The sequence below is a fragment of the Macrobrachium nipponense genome, chromosome 41 (genome assembly GCF_015104395.2).
Source record: "Macrobrachium nipponense isolate FS-2020 chromosome 41, ASM1510439v2, whole genome shotgun sequence".
Classification (NCBI taxonomy): Eukaryota; Metazoa; Arthropoda; class Malacostraca; order Decapoda; family Palaemonidae; genus Macrobrachium; species Macrobrachium nipponense.
The window spans coordinates 48,865,542-48,880,303 of NC_061102.1; the positions used below are offsets into that span (position 1 = coordinate 48,865,542).

Sequence of the window (14,762 nt, forward strand, 5' to 3'; positions counted from 1 at the left end):
GTATGCTGTAAGTAATTTGGGTTTGGGAAACATAATGAGATAATTTTCAAGAAGATTCAATGGTTTAGTTCTTAAGATATTATGGCGTCCAGCTACTTTCAGGGAAAGGTTCCAGTACTTGGTTATACAGGTCGGGAATATGCAGGCTGGACAACGTTTCCAACCCACGAATTTTAATACCTCCTCGCATCTCTCAAACCAGCTCAGTATCCGTAATGACTGAACACAGACTGGGGGGTGATGGGTCCCCCCTCCAGGTCCCTTCAAAGATTAACAGTAGCCTGAAGGGAAAGGAGTCCCCGGGCAATGAACTGCGCCCTCCTTCCTTCACCTAAAAGAGGGACTGAGGATTCAGATGTCAGGACTTCCCCTTACGGGAATTAAACTTGGGAGTTATCCAGAGAAGTTCGGCGAATAAACCATCCTAAGAATACAGGGCGTCTTGTGGACGTGGTTTAGGCCTAATTATCAAAATCGATAGCCCCACGAAAACAATTAACTACTATAAGAATTACACAGAAGAGACCAAAGAGCCTATTGCGCATTTTTAGGAGTTTCTGCATAATTGTTTTGTTTTCTTAATATCATTCGGTAATCACTTATTTGCACATTACACAGCCACACTCCTCTATCTATACTCTGTTTTTTTTTTTTTTTTTTATCTGTCCATCCGCCTGTGGTGGTTGCGCATGGTAACACTGCGTCCCGGGCTTTAAATAGTTACGCTATGTCTAAATTTTAGGTAAATAAAAGGATATCTGGGTGTACATATGCAACTTAAAAGTGTTTTAATAATTTACTGTATGCGAATTACACCGTTAATATTCGAAATAGGATATAATATAAAGCCCGGGACGCAGTGTTGCCATTCGCAAACACCACAGGCGGATGGACAAATGGAAAAAAAAGAGAGAGAGAGTATAGTCACATTCTCGCCTTCTTGTTCATCAGTGATTGCTCTGAATTTCGTAACACTCAGATATGCACGAAGTTAAAAATGTCTGGGTATTTGTTACGTCACTGGTGGTGAACTGAATTGAATTGAATATAGTATTTAGGCCAAAGGCCAAGCACTGGGACCAATAAGGTCATTCAGCGCTGACACGGAAATTGAAAGTAAAGGGCTTGAAAGGTGTAACAGGAGGAAAGCCTCGATGCAGTTGCACTACAAATCAACTGTTAGGAGAGGGTGGAAAGTAAGATGGAAAAAAGAGAATATGAAAGGAAGTACAGTAAGAGTAATGAAAGGGGTGGCAGCTAGGGGCCGAAGGTACGCTGCAAAGCACCTTTATTGCCTACAGTGCACCACATGAGGGTGCACTGACGGCACTAGCCGCCTACGGGGATGTCACTGGTAGTGGACCTAAGTTTTCTTTGCCACTCATGCCAAACTTTAATATAGTGTTAATAGGCTATATTAAGGAAATATAAATGAACGTGATGATAATCTAAAGGGAATGAAACTTAGAAACCATATTTCATTTTAAAAAATATTTCATAAAAAATACATAAAAAATTATTTTTATATTAAAATACAAATAAAAGTACAAAATGCATACCCTCGTATGCATTGGGCGAAAGGTAAAATTAAATATCAGTGAAATAAATCAAATTTTATGTTATATATCAATCTCTCTTAAGAATTTTACAAAGTGCCAATGAGGCTTAAAGAGATTAACTATGGTAAGACCAAAATAATGAGGTAGGGCGTAGGTAAATGAGATTAAAACGGTCATGTCAAATCTAAGAAATTCAGGGTATATAAAGTGTACTGAAATCGGACTCTTAAACAGAATTTTCTAGTCTTCAACTGCAAAATCGCCTTTGAAATATTCATTACCAGAAGACAAACTCCTACTTATCGAAGAGTCCTACCAAATTTAACTAAAGGGCGAAGTCTTCTAATCTCATTTAATGACCTGATCCCAACACTAAAAGGCAGTGGAGCGTCCCTTTGAAGCGCGCTTAAACGCCAAAGCGAAGGAAGTCATCTTACAATTTTTTTCAAATATTTACAGCAGAAAAGAGAATCGGGCGCATCTCTGACATATCAAGATTTTATGAATCACGTGACAGTTGCAGCAAGAGTGAGTGAAAGAATTAAATATCGGTTGCATAGAGAAGTTAAGGATGAAGTCAAAGCCTTTCCATGACTTGATGATTTTGAAAAGTGTATTAAATCGTTTATACTCTCACACACACATATATGTACATATAGGAAATACAAACGTACTGCGTCGTACTTATCATCAATGTTAGGTAAAGTCCACAATGAAATTCTTGTTGCAGAGTACAGTATATATATATATATATATATATTATATATATATATATATATATATATATATATATATATATGTGTGTGTGTGTGTGTGTGTGTGTGTGTGTGTGTGTGTACAGAGCTTATAGCTTTCGTCCAACTGCTGTGGACGTGATTTTAGTGCTCAAGCCCACAGCAGTTGGACGAAAGCTATAAGTTCTGTACATATATTTTTCTAATATACTATGTTTTGCAACAAAATTTCATTGAGGACTACCTAACATCCATACATACATATATATGTATACACTATATATACTATATAGCGTATATATATAATGAACAACCAAATCAATGAATAGGGTATTTAACTTGAGACTCAAATGGCCAAGTATCCTAAACTTGAAAGCCGTATACCAAAGTCTTGCAGTAAGAGGATTAAGACCCCCGAGATGAGCCAAAAGTAATGTTCTCCCATATGAAATCTGGCAGGGATGAATTAAACTGCTTTAGTTCCGCCCTGTCGATCGAATTCCGTTCTACTATAACATTCGTCACGCTAATGACCAAAGGACTCCAAATAAACCTGTGGACGGCCCTCCAAGGTGGAAGGAGCATTTAATCTAACTCAGCAACAGTTATCTCCGCAACTATGAAAATGAAGTTGACTCTTTAATCACCAAATGAGGACTCTGAGATATAATAAATTCATCTTTAGATGAAAGAAGATAAAATTTTGCTTCCTGTTCTTTGGATAATGACAAAAACGTGAAGAAGAAAATCCTGTTTCCTGTCCGGAGGCCGAATAATAAAAAAAAACGAGTTCTAAGAGAGAGAGAGAGAGAGAGAGAGAGAGAGAGAGAAAGAGAGAGAGAGAGAGAGAGAGAGAGGAAGAGAGAGAGAGAAAAAAAAAAAAAGGGGGGAATGGGCAGGCTTCTTAACTCATTGAATAAATATGTGCAACAAAGGATTTAAAAATATCAGAGAAGAGAGAGAGAGAGAGAGAGAGAGAGAGAGAGAGAGAGAGAGAAAGAGATGAGAGGAGAGAGAGAAGAGAGGAGAGAGAGAGAGAGAGAGAGAGAGAGAGAGAATATCCTATCATCGATAGCTTCGAATGACAAGAAACTAACGCACCTGACAACCAAAACCTTTGTTAGTAAGATGAAAAACCAGAGAGAGAGAGAGAGAGAGAGAGAGAGAGAGAGAGAGAGAGAGAGAGAGAGAGAGAGAGAGAGAGGACTCTCAATGATATTCAGCTCGCGTGTTTGTGGAAAAGGGGCAAAACTGTGATGAATACTAAGGTCTGCCAAGCTTCTTATTTTCCCCTTGCATCAGGAATTCAATCTGCATTATGATGATACATTGCAAAGCAGCTTCCACCGATTTACAGAAATGAAGAATCGCTTTTGTTGATGGAGTGCAAGTGTCGGCATCGCAGGATGCAAAAATGATAAAAGTTACAAAATAAAAATTCTTAAATTTACACAAAGTTAGGAAAGCACACTACGGCAAACGACTACATGAATACCTGATTGTACCATTTTGTAAAGTTCCTATTTCACCCGTCCTGTTTTAATTAATTAATTTATATATGTAAAGGTAAGATCCACGAATGAAAGTGAAACAATGGAGTGACTGCTTCGAGGCTTAGTAAAGGACCAGAGTTACATTCGTTACATTTTCCTCCGTGGATTTTACCTTTATTTTTCTATTCATCACTTTCAAAATTTTCGTGATTCAGTTATATATAGGTATACACACATCATATATATATATATATATATATATATATATATAAATATATATATATATATATATAATTAATTTTTTCATAGTTCTACTGAAAAACATGGCCTCTACATATCTAATTCTTCTGACAGGGTTCACTGTCATCTCATCATCAACATTTATTACTTTCTCGTGTTGATCTGTCATTGTACTAGACTATACTGTTCATACATCCTTGTTAAGGATTTTGCTTTCAAACTTATTAGTCGTTACTAGCTCTGAGATATCATCTTCATTAGTTTATATGGTGAAATCCTAAACACCATTAATGTCCTAATCACAGTGTTGTCCCTATAACCTTGTTATCTTAAAACTGATATAAAGATTCCCCTGAACTTGATTTTGTTTTTGTTTGTATGGTGTTTTTAAGCTGCATGGAACCAGTGGTTATTCAGCAACGGGACCAACGGCATTACGTGACTTCCGAACCACGTCGAGAGTGAACTTCTATCACCAGAAATGCAAATTTCTCACACCTCAATGAAATGCCCGAGAGTCGGACTCGCAGCCACCGAAGTGGTAGGCCAAGACCAAACCGATCACGCCAATGAGGCGCTCCTCCTGAACTTAAAAAAAGCCTTATTACCTTTCAGATTTCGACTTCACTCCTTCAAGTCTGCGCGACTTCGAAATCATGACTAAGTCACAGACCAAACCAATCTTTCGATCAGAATCGTTGCTAAGAATAACGAGGGAAAGTTTCTGTAAATCCTTTTTTCTTTCTTTCTTTTATGGCTACATCGCAACCTGACTGAACAACCCGGTCTCAATTCCTGAAGGTTGTTAAGCCGAAACCTCATTTAATTTTGTGGAGATGCGCAATTTACTTTTAATTAAGAGATTTTCATAACCATGCGTCACGCGAAACCTTAATTCCGAGTCGGAACTCTTTGTCGTCGGCTTATAACATGCTATCTCACCTGGACTTCCATCAACGTTCTCTCACGCAGTTTAATATAACGAAAGCGTGTTTATTTCAATAATAGCCGAGCTCATTTCTTCACCAACTCCAAGGACATCTAGACGAAATTGAGAGTAAACCATCATTTATTATTACAATTTACAATTAATTCTGGGCCCCCGGTATACCTCAGAACTTCGAGAAATAGGGCAAGTTCAAACTCTTCATAGTTTGCGTTGAAGCTTAATTAGCAACTTAATAAATCACATTAGTCAATTGATTAAAAATTTATCTGCATATTTGGAATGCATCGAAAGATACGCTGATCGAGTTTCTTGTTTACCTCGAGGTTGCCTAAAACGCTGGTCTCCATATAACAGTTTATCATAAATATAATAATAATAATAATAATAATAATAATAATAATAATAATAATAATAATAATAATAACAATTCTCTCTTAAGAAATTATTACCTAAAAGTGACCAGCAAATTGCTAGTTCCACTATAGATCGATTTTGTTTCTTTATCGCTTTCTTTCTTTTCATGCTTCTTAACTAAAGTCCACTAGATATTATATATATATATATATATATATATATATATATATATATATATTACATATATATATATACATTCATACATACCTATATATATATAATATATATATATATATATATATATATATTTATAACAACAATTTTGTATACTATATCAATTCAAGCTACAAATGTCCTTTAATATCTAAATTCACTTTACTCCCAAATGATATATTTTCATATATGTACCGAAGGGGATTTTTTTTTTTTTTTTTTTAATTGATAATATTTCGCCCCCCATGGGATCGAACCACCGTCCAAGTGGACGGGGACGAAATCAGGACAGTCAGTCCCATGGGGGGACGAAATTCATTATCAATTAAAAAAAAAAAAAAAAAAAAAAAAAAAAAAAAAAAAAATTCCCCTTCGGTACATATATGAAAATATATCATTTGGGAGGTAAGTGAATTTAGATATTAAAGGACATTTGTAGCTTGAATTGATATATAAATGGATCACGGTTCGATGTGATAATTATTCATATAATATATATATATATATATATATATATATATATATATATATATATATATATATTATATATTTACTATATATATATATATATTTAAAAAAAAAATATAATAATATACACACACAAAGACGTAATTCACAAATATTAAGGACTGGTCTTAAAAACATCACACTCGGTATCAATGTACACCTGTTTTGATAGCCAGGTGGTCAAAGTCACTCTTCATCGATGCTTCTAAACAAGGCCATAATGAGTCCAATCCTAGCCGTCACAGAAGCACTTATATGTCACAGTTCCCCTTGAATATAAGTTATTCCCATGGTGTACTGAATTCGATAATAAACGATTCTTGTAGATTATATGTATATATATACAATATAATATGATATATATAGAGTATATATATATATATCATATATATATAGTGATATATACTATATATCTAATATGATATATATATATTATAATATATATATATATCTAATATATATATATATATAAAATATAATATAAATATGTATATTAATATATATACATATATATGTGGCCATATATTCGTGTAAATATTACATTTAAATGCATTACATATAATTACAGAAAGAGAGCTGTTCGCTCTGAGGCCCAATGTACAGCAGATGCTGCAGACAAAAATCTCCTTAACCAGAAATGGTCCAAAGAAACTTTCAAAGGCGTCTCAATTATGAATTTGCGCGAGTCAATATACACTCAGAATTAATTAACCCACGCGCCAGAAAACCGAATGGAGCAGTCAAAGATCGTCTTGAAAACTTATTATAAAATTGTGCCAGCTGGAATATTTTCAGACTTCACAGCCAAAGTCAAAAGATCCTGTTTCAAATATTGCTCAGATGAAGACAAAACAATTCCAGAGAAAACAGAGATGGAATTACAAAAATACATGGCCAAGCTTTCCGATCACCATGGGAACCACGCCGTGAAAGAAATTCTGTTAGAGAGAGAGAGAGAGAGAGAGAGAGAGAGAGAGAGAGAGAGAGAGAGAGAGAGAGAGAGAGAGAGAGAGAGACTTTGTAATATCACCCCAAAGTTGAAACATCTCAGATTTACAACGCTCAGAAAAGAGTCAAGACCGTTTGTTTATGTTTAGAGGTCCACCTGATATATTGCTCCTATTTCCATCTTTTTCTTTATACGAGAAATGTAATAAAAAAAAAAAAGATGGCTTTGGTTTTTGTTCCAGAGCACTGGAATCATTCCAGATCAGTCTTGTGGACTTAATTATTTTTAAGTCACTCTCCTTATAACCAACTTTAAACAAGTAATGCTAATATTTTATATACGTTATATTTCCATTGTTAAATACGAAAAGGTTACCAAGAAACTCTTCGGTTTGCAAAAAGAACTATATATTCACTTTCACCTAATGAAGGTTTTATGATAACTCTCCAAGGATTTGTTAAACACAAAAGTTCACTATAGTACCTTTTTTTTTTATTATTACGGCCGTAGTCAAGATTGCAGACACTCGCATTACATGAAAGGTGTTTCATTGGTGGAGCAAACAAGGCTAATATGAGGTCCCTATCTCAGACAGACAGACAGACAAAGGAAAGACTCACCGGATAGCCATCTACGCATGACGGCCTACCTCTGTAAGGAGTTTGGCCGAAAATACTTCAATCAATGATTCGCTTTAACCGTGAAATACTCCCCAAAACACACACACACACTATCTCCATTCATGCACATTTATGCAAAATTGTCAACCTTGAAAAAGTTTGACTGCAATCACTTCAAACTTGTATGCAGAGTAGCAATGGCAGAGTAAATTTGGCAGTCACACTGACATGTCAAATATGACGTTTCTACCTCTTATATTTCAAAACTTACCTCCAAGGTCGAGTTGTGTGCTGATAAACAGACAAACAAACAAACAGATCGTTTTCATCATGCCTATCTATTTTTGCTGGTTTACTTATGTGCCAATTTTAACTTCAATTCCTCCAGCCTTGCAGAGGACCTACGTAAACAAGGAAAGTGACAAGAACAGTGTGACAGACGGAATAATATGACAGGTATAAAAGTGTCAGCTTATTGTTTGTTTGTATGGAGTTTTTACGTTGCATGAAACCAGTGGTTATTCAGCAACGGGACCAACGGCTTTACGTGACTTCCGAACCCCGTCGAGAGTGAGCTTCTATCACCAGAAATACAATATCTCACCCCTCAGTGGAATGCCTGAGAATCGAGCTCGCGGCTATCGTGGTGGCGGGCCAAGACCATACCGATCATGCCACTGATGCACTTTAAAAGTGTCATTTTAATAGATTTTCACAACGCGGACTGTACCGAAGGGGCGCATTAACTCCGCGTGGTAAAAACAATCTATATGTACCACAGAGAATAATATCTTTAAGGTCGTTTCAATATTCTTCTGTCTCATTCTTTTTTTTTTATTGTCTCACTAGGTAACCGATGATGTCGTACGGAAAAGGAGATAGTTAATAAAGATATATATATATGCCATAATCCATAACAGTTTATTATTTTTCCAGTTTTGACAGTTGATAAATCTATTTTCTAATTGATTTCCTTTTTATTTGTCCCGCTATTCGCGGAAAAGAGACTAAAGATTATATTATGTCTGAGCTAATAGTGAAACATCATCGTTAGAAAAGAGAGCCCTCCGTGCTCTTACTTTTAAGAGAGAGAAATAATCTCAAATGCATATAATATCAAATGTCCTTATTTGTACTTTAAAACTGAAACAGTTAGAAATATGTCTTCATAATAATGGCAGTAATCGTAACAAGGATAAAGAGGTCACCAATAGAACTACACTAAGGAGAAGTAAAACCTTCAGACCACATCGGCAAAATCACTTTCAGTTGGGTCTCAAAAATCCGCTCTCTTTCTCTCAATTTTGCAAACAGCTCTACCAACGCTTATCCATATAGAAGCCGAGAGATTTTTCCTCGCAGTGCCTGAATCAACGCGTGAAGAATATTCATGCGACAAGGCATTTCGAAACGGTGGATCTCAAAAGGTCAAACGTGAACGCCAGTAAAGACTATCAGAAAATGCTTCAGGGTGTAATGAATAAACCATATTCAACATGCGCTGTGTTAGCTCCGAGAGATGCTAGTTTAATCGTGCATTAATATTGCTGTGAAGAATTCTAGTAATCGTTCCAAAGCATCAGCAGTTTCTCTCTTTTAGACGCTGGGAAAAGCGGTTCGCAATATCGAGTTCAATTATCCATCGATTTATCGGATTGAACGGAGTATAAATTAAAATATTCATTTTTGAAAAAAATAATGCCTTGCCGAGTGTGGGAGAATAACGGAGCCATACTAAAGGCGACCACCAGGTGTCAGTCAACTGATTTGACGAGCAGATGGGGTCGAGGCAGATGTCATATTTGTAACTGGATGTCAACAAAAGGAAAGGCACAGAATTCAACAGACAATAATTGGAAAGAGGAGAAATATGAAAACTGATCGAGAGACGAGACAACTTAACGGAAGGGTAGAGATAAAGATCTGCAGACCGTTTGTGCAGAGAATAATGAATTTATGGTTGTCCTCACAAACCAGACAAGAGTTTGTCAGCTAGTGTAGATACACAAGTGGACATTTTAGCTGCAATACTTTTCTATATATATATATATATATATATATATATATATATATATATATATATATATAAATCATATATATATATCATCTATATTACATACATATATATAGGTATATTTATATTATATAAAGACCAAATCCACGAAGGAGAGAGACACGATGCAGTTCTGGAAGACCTTTCGACTTCTTGTCCTTTACTTAGCAGATAAAGGACAAGAAGTCGAAAGGCCTTGTACAACTCCACCGTTTCTCTTTCTTTGGTGGATTTTGTCTTTATTTATATAATATTCATAACGTTCCATATTTTTGTGATTCAATTAGAAATACACACACACACTATATATATATATATATATATATATATATATATATATATATATATATATATATATATATGATATATATACATTGTAGCATCATAAATTCAAGTTTACTTCCGTGAACATAACCGTATGCTTAAAATATTTTTGCTTTAATATCGCTCATGTTTTATATATATATACATATATATATATATATATATATATATATATATATATATATATATATATATATATACAAGAGCGATATTATAGCAAAAATATTTTAAGCATACGGTTATGTTCACGGAAGTAAACGTGAATTTATGATGCTACAATGTTTGATAAAGTAAGAACAAGTTCATCAGTCTAAAAGGAAAAAATGATACGGCTAATTCGATTCTGGGTAGCCCGGAAGAAAGACACACTATGAGTAGTTATATTCCAAAGTCATTTTAAATCCTAGCGGACACGCATCCCAGTAGGTGTTGTTTAATGCGAAAATTTAGTAGAAATCCATATATATATATATATATATATATATATATATATATATATATATATATATGACTGGCAAAAATGTTCTGTTACGACAGGATTCCATCTAATAAAAGCAGCCCATAAAAATACCAAAATATAGAGAGAAAAATACTATATTTCAGAGACTGCTGTCTCCCTCCTCATCTACCTGAAGAGGGAGACAGCAGTCTCTGAAATATAGTATTTTTTCTCTCTATATTTTGGTATTTTCATGGCTCCTTTTATTATTATTATTATTATTATTATTATTATTACTATATTGTATAATATATATACACCGTATATATATGTGTATGTATGTCTATATATGTGTGTGTCTGCATGAGAGAGAGAGAGAGAGAGAGAGAGAGAGAGAGAGAGAGAGAGAGAGAGAGAATAAACTTCTTACGTCTCATGGCACGCCGCAATAACACGAACAAAGGCCATCGATCGAACAGCAAGACATGAATACGATTAATATTGCAACCCACACAAAGATAAACGTCCAGGTCCTGACGAGACAACAATAACAATACGAGAGGTACCTTTGTTACATATTATCAACTTATCATTCTAAAGACAACATAAAGCAATTCTACCGTCCACGATTCTCTGAAAGAATACTTTTGAGAAGCAATGAAAAAGGATGAGAGCAAGATGAAGGTAAAATTAAATACACAGAGAACTAATGACAAGTTAATAACTACCATAAGTAACAAATAGGCGATATAAATGTGAATAACGAAAACATCCGTAACCGTAAACGACTGATCTTAAAGAATGGATTTGAATCTAAAATAAAACTTCGGTAGCGACCGTTATCTGGTTACGGGCTTCTCTGGGAGCAAGACCCCGTGCTGGCATAAGGCTAGCTAAATCTAAAACAATGACCGTTATCATCAGAAGTGGGTGATCAATTCAAGTTACGTTTTAGTTTTGTAAAATCCAGGGAAAGACTTATTTACCAGAGGAGTACAAAAGGTTTCTGAATATATTTTGTTTCTACAGTACAGAAAAAGAGTCTTACTAAATTTCAGTGGTGGTCGTGTCAGCATGACGTCATCAACATGGTCGCCAGTGCACATGACCCTATCCCATTCTACTGACTAGAACTCCTCCTCTAATTAACCTAGACAAAATAGATTTCTTTCAAAGTGTTCCCAATAATTTGTATAATCTTTCTTTTTTGTGTCAATACATATTTTTGTAACTTTAATACTTTTTCTGGAAATTATAATCAAACATAAAAAAAACTGGCGCTAGCTGCTGACGAGTATAGTGAAACGTAAATTTACTCGAAAACCGAAAGAATTATGAAAAAATGGACAGGTACGAAAAACGTTTCTTCTTTTCATGAGGATTCAGAAAATGTATATCATAAGAAGGTTTGGAGGAGCGGCACTGGGCAAAAGGATTCAACTCTCGTTGCAGTCAGAGTAAAGAGGAAGTGAAATCGCTGCTCAGGCTATTGGTGTACTGTATGGAACACCGAGTTGTGAAAGTCTGCTGTAATTGATAACCCAATCAATAATGTGAAGATTAATTGAAGTCTTAGAAATCGACCTCAATCAGAAATATAATCCTACAATCCCTCAAAGGGGTAATCAATCAGCTTGGGCATTTTTTTTTTTCGCTTCGTCTTCAGCCCTTTTCGACTAAGTGGAGATGAGATTTCCAAATAAAAAATATGTAACCAATGAAGAGGCAATCTACGGAAAACGATAACCGTTAATTTAATTAATGCAGAATGTAATTTATCGTATAGATTACACGACCCAGACCTTCAAGAGCTATTAAGAGAGCGACTGGGTCTATTCCCATAACTTTTCTGGTCTGCCGCCTTTAACAGCCATTTCATTCATTCGAGCAACAGGTTCCTACGTAGAACCTAACCAGTAGGGAGGTAGAGCCGTCTCTGAGCACCTCACGGAGTGCACTGTAGGGATTACTGAAGGTTCTTGGCAGCGTGCCTTCGGCCCCTAGCTGCAACCCCTTTAATTCCTTTTACTCTACCTCCGTTCATATTACCTTTCTTCCATCTTGCTATCCACCGTTTCCTATCAATTACCGTTTCACAGCTTCCAGCTTTGAATGACCTCATGGGTCGGAGCATTTGGCCTTTGGCCTAAACTCTACATTCCATTCCATTCTAACGTAACTCACGCGCAACCAAGAAATAATAATAATAATTAATATATATATATATAATATATATATATATATATATATATATATATATATAAAGCCTGAACAAAAATGCAAAGTATTTTTTCGTTACAAATATCATACCGATTCCATTAGTCTGATAACGAAAGTATGGACAGCAGTGACGGATTTATGAAGGGGTAAGGTGGGGGGGGTAGGGACTGGTCACTTCCCCTCCCACCTGGATATGAATAATAGAACGATGTTTTCTTTCAATAAATCATTATTAGCAGCAAAATTTCTTAGTTAATGATTATTTCAACAGCAACTGTACAACATAAACAATAACAAGTACTAATGTGTGCATATATATATATATATATATATATATATATATATATATATATATAATATAAATCTCTAACTGTTTATATGCCTATCAATGTCTGAATGTAAAAGGTGCAAATAATGGATGTGGTGCTAAAGAAAGATGGGGTACCAACAAAAAATATTGTTCGGATCTATTGTTCAGTTCGTATCCGTAAGATTTCCCGATGACTGATTTAAAAAAAATTTCCCACTAGTACTACCTCGTTCACAGCAGACTCACTTGCTATAAATATTTACTTGAAAAGCTAGGCCTAGTTACTTAAGCTTTCCTAGTTTTAAAAAAAGTTACGCCCGGTTACTTAACAACCTAGGTATCTTTACTTAAAAAAAGGTAGGCATACTTACTTACTTTACGTAAGCTAGCCTAGTTTCTTTTAAAAAAGGTAGGCCTAGTTACTTAAAAAGGTAGGCATATTTACTTAGAAAAGCTAGGCAAAGTTACTTAACAAGCTAGGCCTAGTTACTTTAAAAACTAGATCTAGTGAATTAAGCCTAGTTGCTTTAAAAACTAGGCCTAGATAATTAAACAAGGTAGACCTAGTTGCTTAAAAAGGTAGGCTTATTTACTTAAAAGGCTAGGCATTATTACTTAAAAAAAGCTAGGGCTGGTTACTTAGAAATCTAGTTACTTACAAGGCTAGGCATATAGCCTATACTTAAAATTTAGTTAGCCCTTTTAACTCAAAAAGCTAGACCTAGCTAGTTACTTAAAAAGCTAGGTAAATTTACTTTAAAAAGTCTAACCTAGCTATTTAAAAAAACTAAACCTAATTACCTAAAAAGTTATGTATATTTACTTAAAAAGCTAAAAACAAGAAAATTACGCACGTTTAAATATACCTAGGTAGATTGTCAACCGATTACTTAAAAAATGTTAGGCATATTTACTTAAAAAGCTAAGCCTACCCCTATCACGATAGATCTAGGTATATTTACTTTTAAAAAGCTAGTCCTTGTTACTTTAAAAAAAATGCTAGGTTTTGTTACTTAAAAAGCTAAAAATACAGAAATTGCGCGCATTTAAATGTACTGTTATTTTTACTCATAGAAGCTAGGCATATTTACTTACTAAAAAGCTATTCTTGTTACTTAAAAAGCTAGGCCTGGTCACTTCAAAAGCTAGGTATATTTACTTAAAAAGCTAGGTATAATTACTTAAAAAGCTAGGTGTTGTTGATTACAAAGCTTAAAAAAAAAAAAAAAAAAAAAACAAAAAAAAAAAAAAAAAAGGACAAGTGCGCTCGTTCAAACACAGACTGTCAACAACAGCTTACCTTCTCCCGCTTTGAACTTGATCGTTGTTCATTCACATCTAATCTCCCATAAACGTCATAAATGACGAAATTAGACTCCACCAGTGAACAATAATCTATTTACAAGTGACGAGAATTGTATTAGAAAATATACCGGACGATTATGTATCCATTTTTTTTTTATTTAATTATAATTTTTTTTTTTAATGTCCGCTATATGTCAGATCAGGGATGGCACGAGCGAGTCTCACCGGAAACGTCGAGCAACACCCTTCACGTCTCACGTCTGGAAGGAAACTGAGCGAGATAACGAGTTACGAGTCACGACTAGTCGGCGACGACGGGTAGTCAGTCGGGCACGCACCGTGCACTGTTGCCAATGGCCATGCGTTTACCCGCCAAAATTCGGGATAAGACTTTACCCAAAACCTTCTGAATAACTTATTTTCGAGTATCTGTTTGTAATATTATATGATTATTAGAGAAATTTCATTACTGCGTCGCTATGACGGCTAAAAT

The 14,762-nt window shown here is 34.9% G+C and overlaps 1 protein-coding gene across 2 annotated transcripts in view; it reads right to left on the bottom strand.

The window, feature by feature from the left end:
- Positions 1-14,523, bottom strand: part of LOC135212747 (glycine receptor subunit alpha-4-like) — a 114,405-nt gene extending 99,882 nt beyond the window's left edge. For both annotated transcript variants that reach the window (XM_064246475.1, XM_064246474.1), the window contains exon 1: positions 14,265-14,523. The gene's annotated coding sequence lies outside the window, so the exon portion shown is untranslated. The remainder of the gene's footprint in view (positions 1-14,264) is intronic.
- Between the last annotated feature and the right edge of the window lie 239 nt (positions 14,524-14,762).